This window comes from Chrysochloris asiatica, unplaced genomic scaffold, assembly GCF_000296735.1.
Source record: "Chrysochloris asiatica unplaced genomic scaffold, ChrAsi1.0 scaffold00016, whole genome shotgun sequence".
NCBI lineage: Eukaryota > Metazoa > Chordata > Mammalia > Afrosoricida > Chrysochloridae > Chrysochloris > Chrysochloris asiatica.
The window spans coordinates 7,401,318-7,408,774 of NW_006408534.1; positions in this window are offsets into that span (position 1 = coordinate 7,401,318).

Below are 7,457 nucleotides of genomic sequence, written 5' to 3' on the forward strand. Positions count from 1 at the left end.
GTACACATCCAGTAAGGAAGGGCAGGCAGAAGAAACAAATTCTTCACTCTAGGAATCAGGAGCTTCTTAAAGGATATTAGTCAAAGGCTGGGGTAACCAAAAGAAAGAAAAAAAAAAAAAGGAGTGGGAGAAGGGGAATTTCTAGCCAATTTTTCGTTAAAACTCGTTTGAGTACATAAGAAATTTGAAAGGCAAGAATGTGTGTGGGTTGATGTGAGAATGAAATGAGATGTTATGAAAACATTTGGTAACTTGGAAAGCACTGAGCAGACACAGGGCTTATTTGTTTTTAAGGTGTTTGGGGAAAAGAGGGGGTTAAGTCAAGCTGTTTGCACTGCTTCAATTTTTTATTCATTCAACCATATTGTTGCTGTTGCTAGCTTCCATTGAACTGGTGACTCGAGGCAACCTCATACACAAAGGAATAAAACACTGCCTGTTCCTGTCCCATCCCCAGAATCTGGAGGGCTTCGTTTGCAGGGTGTTGTTCAGTGATAGTTCTGCAGTGGCCAAGTAGGAATGCATGCTCACACTGACAAGGACCATTCTTTCATTGGTACTTAACCATACCAAGATTTTGTTAGCTGCCATCACATAACCAAGCTAAACGCTGCCTTATCCTAGATCATTCTCCTGATTGGTTGTGGATCAGCCTATCGGGTCCGTTTTCATTAGCTGATTTTTTGGAAGTAGATCTTTTCTCCTAGTCTATCTTAATCTGGATAGGTGCCACTGAAACCTGCTCAGCATCATAAACCCACAAAAACCAAACCCACTACCATGGAATTGATTCCAATTCATGTCGTTGTTTTTGTTAAGTGCCATCGAATCAGTTCCAACTCCCAGAGACCCTGTGAAGAAATTCTGGGGAGCAGCTGGTGGGTTTGAATACCAACCTCGTGCTTAGCAGCCCAGTGCTTATCCTACAGTGCCACCATGGAGATGATTCTGACTCATAGTGACCCTGTAAAGGGTTTCTGAGACTTTACATCTTTACAGGAGCAGACAGCCTTATTGTTCTCCTGCAGAGTGGCTGGTGGGTTTGAACCTATGATCCTGAGGCCCAATGTCTAACCCACAGTGCCCCCAGTGCTCCTTGTTCCACATCACAGTGACATGAAAACCTCCACACTGACAGATGAGCTGTGTAGGTGTGAATCAAACCCAGGTCTTCCACATGGTTGGTGGTGGCATTTGTGTGCTGTGAAGTTGGTTCCAACTCTTAGCGATCCTGTACAGGGTTTCCTAGGCTGTAAATCTTTATAGGAGAGGAAAGCCTCATCTTTCTCCTGCGGAACAGCTGGTAGTTTCGAACTGCTGACCTTGAATTGTGCCACAGGACCATCATTTGCCCATTGAGCATCTTGATCGAAATTTCTTTCAAGCAGATGACAAGCAAATGGTAAAGCTCTAACTGGTGAGTGCCGCTGTGGTCCCAGTGTGTCAGCATCTCCTCTCATGCCCCCATGGGTTCCTCCAGCCTTCTGAACCTTGCAGAGAGTGCCCAACATGGTTCTTACTACATGGGTCCTGCGAGTGTGAGCATGCCTTACCACTACTGTGGACCTACCAGTCTACAAAGCAGCACAACCCAAACCCACCAGACAAAATCTTCATTTTCTACTTTACTTTGCTGTACATCTTAGGCAACTTGCTTGACATCTCTGGGCCTCAGAATTCTAAGCAATAAAAGTCTAAGCTCCCAGGCAGTCATAAGACTGAGAGAAGTTGCTGGTTCCTATAAATGTCTAAGGGAAAGTGCTTTGCATCCTTATCTCTGGGGCTCTGCAGATACTCTTGCCAATGGGCTACCTCAGGAAGCACCTCCTTCATCTTTCCATCCCTAACCCCGGGATCTGAAAGCCCATGAACTCTGGCCTTCCTGAATATCAAAGAAACTTAGCACTGGTTTTTGCTTTATTTCTATCCAGGGGCCTTTAAACCAGAGGGATTTTATTTGAACAAGAAAACTGTATGGAATATTTAAGACCCAGGTCCTAAAAAAAAATACACACACATGAAAACTGGAACCATGTCCAATTAAGGAAATACTCACATTACTGCCCTAGCTCTGACTCTAGCATGTGCGCTCTCTCTCCACATATACACATATACATAGGAATGCACTCTAACAGCCAGAAAAGAGAGACTACTGTCACCAGGACACATGCCATGTAGCACAGTACTCCCTGGGGTGAGCTCCAGCAGGCTGATACCTTCCCCCAATTAAACAAAAAGCGCAGACCACAGAACAATATAACCTCCCTTCAAACTGACTCTGTACCCCATCACCCATAACTCTGGGCCAGAGACATTCCATGGTACCTGTGGGGTTATGAAAAAGAAGAATACACTTACAATCGCTTCTTGTGAAGAAAAGCACTTTCAGTTTTCTTTTCAAGTATGCAGGATGCCAGTTAGCTTCCTCCAGGGCCAGCTGGGTCCCAGTTGGTTTCACACCCACTGTGAGTTATGCACCAGGGAGCAGCTCCCTCTGAACACCTCTGCCAGCTCGGTAACTCGAGCTAACAGGAGCTCGCTGGAGTCCCTAGTGTGGTTCACACCCACCTGATGCCCAGCCATGGGATCAGATAGCGGGATCCATCGTATACCTTGCTGCTCTGTTGGTAGCAACTCTACCAGTAGATACTTAGCACTTACTCTGTGCCAGGGTCACTGCAAGTCTGAATTGACCAGATAGCAATTGGTTTTTTGGTTGTTGTTTTTTTAATGTGCCAAATGTTTAGTAGCAATGAATCACTCTGGTTCTTCCCTAGTTCTTTCACTCCCCTGAACAATTAATTCCATACGAACACATACATATGCCCTAAGTGATGGGAGTCTGCCTGTCAGGTCAACGTAGCTTTAAGATAAATACTCTAGACTGCATTAGTGATTTCCCCAACTCATCATTAATCTAAGTAAAAAGATCAGTCATGCCGTGCAAAGGCGATATCGTCTCACTTCCGTTCAGACTCACTATGTTAGAAAAAAACAGGGATTATTTCTGGTGCTTGGTGTGGTGTTAGGACCCAGACCCCAGCTCCTTCAAGTACTGCTATAATAGAAATGTGTGCCCATGGGTGGGATTGATTTTGTCTTGGTGGAAGGGCCAGGGAGAGGCGTGCTGACCACCAGAATATAGGTCTGGGAGGGCACAGATTGTGTCTGCTTGGTTTATTGCTAGATCTCCACCACCTGGAAGAGTACCTGACCCACAGTAGGCACTCAAGACATACTTGTTGAAGGAAGGACTGAATGTTATCAGGAAAAGCTACGAAGAAAGGATTACAATTTAGCTGGTCTTGAGGATGGGTAAAGCCAAAGAAAGGCAGTTCTGCTAACAGGAACAGCGTAAGAAAAGGTGCAGGGATGAGAAGGGACAGGGGTGTGCTGGGAACTGGGGAGACAGATGAAATGTCTAGATCTTGGGAGTAGGCACTGAGCCACCCACAGCTCCAAGTCTGCATGTGAAGTAGAATGAAGGTTAGTTAAGGGTTTATGCACTGCAGAAAATCATGTGCAGCATTCGTAGCAGAGGAAAAAAAAAAAATCCGTCACTTCTCTTAGCCAGATCAGTCCAGTATCTCTCACTTTTGTTATCAGAGCTAGTACCAGGTCTGTCTTCTAGCAGAGCGGGTTGGGGGGGAGTGGGGGCTAAGCAGAAGTGTTAAGTAGGTCAAACTTTGTTATGTGAAATGTGTCTTCTGAGACTTCCCCTTTCCATTCCCTCCTTTCACACTTCTCTTCAGCCTGCCCTGGCGCCCACTGATCTCAGTCCTATGCTCTACCACTCCAGTCTCTCTGCTCCAACACCACCTTTTTTCTGTTTCTGTTGAAACTTAAGTCATCTCAGGCAAGTGCCCTGCAAGAGAACTTGATTTTGACAAAAAAACAAAAAAAACTTACACTAATGTGAGAATGACATACTTGCTTGCAATGCCTCAAAGGATTTTGCCTAATGGTGGTATTTCAGGCAGGTTTGGTGGGTCAGAGAGCATGACACCCGGTTGATCAAAGGGGCTGATAGATGATGGTAAAAAGCCTAGGAAGAGACAGAGAAAGAAATGAACCATCTAGAAAGGCTAGAATGGTGAAATCAGTGGGCATGGGTATAAAAGGGCATCTTCAGTCACTCACAATCCTTTGGGGAGCGGGGGCATTCTCACTGGAATCCTTGACCCTTGTTCTAATCTGATGACAGCGTTTTAGTGAATTAATCACAATGATCAATAGGAGGGAATAATTTTCTTTTTTAAGATATCAGCAGACTATTTTCATTCTCCTCTCTTACTAAGCATCTCCGGGTGGCACATGTGCATTGTATTCAATTGCTAGACCTGGTTTGGCACTATAGGATTTGCACTTGGTCACAAGGTCAGTTTGAACTATAAGATTAGCAATTCAAACCTACCAGTCACACTTCGGAAACAGAGTCGCTGTGAGTGAGAACTGACTCGATGGCATGTAACAACAACAACAAGTCTAAAAATGGGCAGTTTGAACCTACTCAGTGGCACGTCTGAAGAAAGGCCTAGTAATTTGGTTCCATAAAGATTAAGCCAAGAAAACCCTATGGAGCACACAGCTCTACTTTGTTAAAACATGAGGTCCCTAAGAGTTGGAATTGGCTATGCAACAAGTCTTACTGAGAAGGGGCAGTTTCAAGTGTCCAAAGAGGACATTTCCAAGTGGGCCCTGGGTGCCCAGAACCTCTGCCCAGTCAGGCCAGGCCAAATAACCCAGGTGGACACCCACCAGGAACACTGACCTCACTGTAGAAATCATGTGCAAACTTGAGCCAAAACCTAGGACAAGTCAGGACAGTGAGAAAGGCAAGTGCCTTTTAGTATGTTTAATGAAGCCTTCAGGGGCAGTTGGTGATTATGACCAGGGTTTCAAAGTCTAATGAGTTGATAGCAAGGCATAGTGTGGACTCTGGGGGACACAGTGTTACTGCTGCTCTCCAGCATCTGAGGACAGTGGCTACTGACCCTCTGCACTGACTTCTGATGCCCAGCTGCTAACAACCACCATATGAGCTTGCCTTGCACTCTCTACCTGCCCTCGGGGTAAACAGCTGGTCTTCCTGTTCTTCTTCATCCAGCTCTTCTCTTAGGAAATGGAAACCAGACCCCTGGAAGGTGATTCTCCTCAGACTGCTTTCTAATCTCTTTCTTTAGCACTCCTGGTGTTATTATTGGAAAAAAAAAAAAAAAACCGAAAACATTACATATGACTGTCTTTTTGAGGATTAAAGACATTCCCTATTCCTAGTTAAGGAGCTCTGGTAGCGTAGTGGTTACGAATCGGGCGGCGAACCTTAAGGTCAGCGGTTTGAAACTACCAGCTGCTCCACAGGAGAAAGATGAGGCTTTCTACTCCCGTAAAGATTTACACCCTTGGAAACTCTATACAGAGTCGCTATGGGTCGGAACCGACTCGACGGCACATAACAACAACAACAATTCGTAGTTAGCTGCTCTTTTTTAGTTGAAGGGTAATTGGAGACTGTACGGAATCCCTGAGTGGTATGGACAGTAAACACACTCAGATGCTAAGTTGAAATTGGCAGTTCGAGTTCATCCAGAAGCACCTCAGAAGAAAGACCTGGTGATCTGCTTTAAAAAAAAAAAAAAAATCAGCCACTAAAAGTCCTATAAGCACAGTTCTACTTGGACACATATGGGGTTGTCATGAGTCTGGATCAACTCAACAACATTTGTTTGTTTGTTTTAGAGAGTGTACAATGAAAGTCCTCACTCCCCTGTTCCCAAGTCCACTCAGAGAGGATGATTTCACAAGCACTGGACAGTTTATTATTCTCCAGTACCCCAATCTTCCACCATATGCATTTATTTCTCTATTTCACAAAAGAAAAAGAAAGACTAATGAGGTACACACCAGATACAATGTTGCTTGCTATTCTAAATAAGAGAATATATCTGCCTCTCCACTTGTCTGGCCTCAGTTTGCTCATCTGTACAATGTACCTGGTGCCCTTGTCTGGGCTTACAGAGGAAACAGGGTGCAATAATGACAAGCATATGGCTTCCTTGGCAGAAAGGTGCAATATTAAATTATCCTCTATCAGGCCTGCTTGAAGATGAACAGTGAAAAAAATAATAATAATAAGGAAAAGTAAAACTCACATCAATTACTTAATTTTGTTGCTCGTTCACTAGGAAACAGCGACGGCAGCAGCTCTTTATTGGTTTCTAAATGAGAGAGAACCAAACAGTTCCCTTAGACGAAAACGCTACCAAATGTAAGGTTGATATCCCATTCCTCCCTCTCTGCGGTACATTTTTTGGACTGTTTGCAGCTGCGTCTTATACTGGCTGGCACTTTGGGGTAAAGTGAACAGGACTATGAGCCATTGCATTAGTATGGGGGCCTTGGGAGGTCCTACTAGTCCTTGTTGGCATGTCTCCAGTCTCCCACCTTCACAGCCTGCCCTTGTATGCACAGGGTCAAAGGCATTGACTTCGGCATTTTAAAGCTGTTTGTTCAATAGGAACATTAAGAAATATCCTGGTATCCAGTGCCAGTAAGTCACCCAACTTTACTTTTGTCTCTGGAAACTCCACATGTCCATACAAGCACATAGGTTCATGTGCCAGGGACATCTCGGCAATTGAACAAGTGCTCTGTCTTTCAAGTCTAAGCTAAGGAAATAGGGTTGACCTTAATCCAAACAAAAACAGAACCTTCTCATCCAACTCACATTGGTTTGCCGCCTTTTGTTTGTGTTTGGGTATATCTCACAAGTAGCAACAAACACTTCTCAGTGACTTCAGGGAAAACAGGTGTGGGTGTCTGGTGTGAGTACAATCTATCTTTTTTATTTATTCAGTACAGCACCCGACTCAGGTCATGCAGAACAGCAAGGAGGCGTCTCAGTAATGTGCACCAGGGACGATTATCTCATAGGAAGATGGGAGGAGGTCAACAGGAGACTGCTGCAGTGGTCTAAGAGGGAGGGAGTGTTCATGGGAGGTGTAGAGGATGGAGACAGAGATTTCAAAACTTAGTAACTGTTTGGATATAAGGACAGAAGGGGAAAGGAATTGGAAAAGGCTTGGAGCTCTAGAGCTTGCTTGACCAGAAAGCTGGAGTCATCAGCTGGAAAAGTAAAGTCAAGACAAGGCTGAGTTGGAGAGAAGAGGGTCATTCATGTCTGCTTCTTCCATGCAATGGCTGTCTGTTGAGTTGCAGCTGTGGCTCCCGGTGTCGTCACACTGTCAATGCTGACTGTCTCTCTAGATGTTGGGTTCATGCTGGCTAATGCTTCTGTTTTAAATATCTTGCATCTTGCAAGTCCCTATGTAGTGAGTGCTTGGACACTGTTGCAGATTGGGTTCTTCAGAAGCAAATGTTGATCTTGTAGATCTCAGGTCAACACCTGCGAAAAGAAGGAGGAAAAGCAAGCTTGGACAGAGAAAGAAGCCTCATTG